The 937-nt window shown below is 47.4% G+C and overlaps 1 non-coding gene across 1 annotated transcript; it reads left to right on the top strand.

Moving 5' to 3' along the window:
- Nucleotides 1-634: 634 nt before the first annotated feature.
- Nucleotides 635-708, top strand: trnar-ccu (transfer RNA arginine (anticodon CCU)). The gene has a single exon. It is a non-coding gene; the product is annotated as a tRNA-Arg (tRNA).
- Nucleotides 709-937: the final 229 nt, after the last annotated feature.

Raw genomic sequence — 937 nt, 5'->3', positions numbered from 1 at the left:
AAAGCCTGCGGGGGGGGTTCTAACGGGTATACACAATATACAGGCTTATATAGCCCGAGTGGCCATTACCGGCATTACAGCACACCTGGGGCTCTTAAAGGCACATAGACTACAACTATGATATAGCCGTCAAGGCCCAGAATGTCAATGCAGCCATCCAGAATAAACTGGTAGATGGTCAGGGCAGTGTTCGCAAGTTGATAGACATTCTGAAGGGATTTGGGAGGGTGGAGTAACCGAGAGGTACGCTGGAGGTATTTCTGTGGAAATGTGGAGAAATGCTGTGTGGCAGAAAGCACTGGTGAAGTTGGAGGCCACCATAAGTTCCAGAAATGGACGTCGGCCCAGGAGAGTGAATTTCTGACCAGGAACCCAGACAGCAGCAAAATAAACCAGTGGGACAGTCACAGACTCAGCAGGTAACAGCAGCGATGGGGGATGGGCTGCAAACTAGCCAAAGTTACCTTCAAACTGCAGCAACTGAATAGAAGATCAGAGTCACAGCAGCTGATGTGCATTTTAAATCCTAATCAAAGATTTTCTGTCTGCGGTGAGAATAATTTGCCCTGTAAATAATGATTTGGCGGTCACTAACTGACCCTTAAGTCTCATGATTTTCATTGCTTTGTATACAGCCCCAGTGGCCTAATGGATAAGGCACTGGCCTCCTAAGCCAGGGATTGTGGGTTCGAGTCTCCATCTGGGGTGATGTATTTTTAAGATTGGCACTATGGTATTGCGGTCAAGGCCCAGAATGTCAATGCAACCATCCAGAATAAACTTGTCGATGGTCAGGGCAGTGTTTGCAAGTTGATAGACATTCTGAAGGGATTTGGGAGGGCAGAATAACTGAGAGCTATGCTGGAGGTGTTAATGTGGAGAAGTGTTGTGTGGCAGAAAGCACTGGTGAAGTTGGAGGCCACCATAAGATCCAGAA

Source organism: Somniosus microcephalus, chromosome 28 (assembly GCF_052327205.1).
Source record: "Somniosus microcephalus isolate GS21.2 chromosome 28, FLI_Smic_1.0, whole genome shotgun sequence".
Lineage (NCBI taxonomy): Eukaryota > Metazoa > Chordata > Chondrichthyes > Squaliformes > Somniosidae > Somniosus > Somniosus microcephalus.
This window is presented reverse-complemented; position numbering and strand designations above follow the sequence as displayed.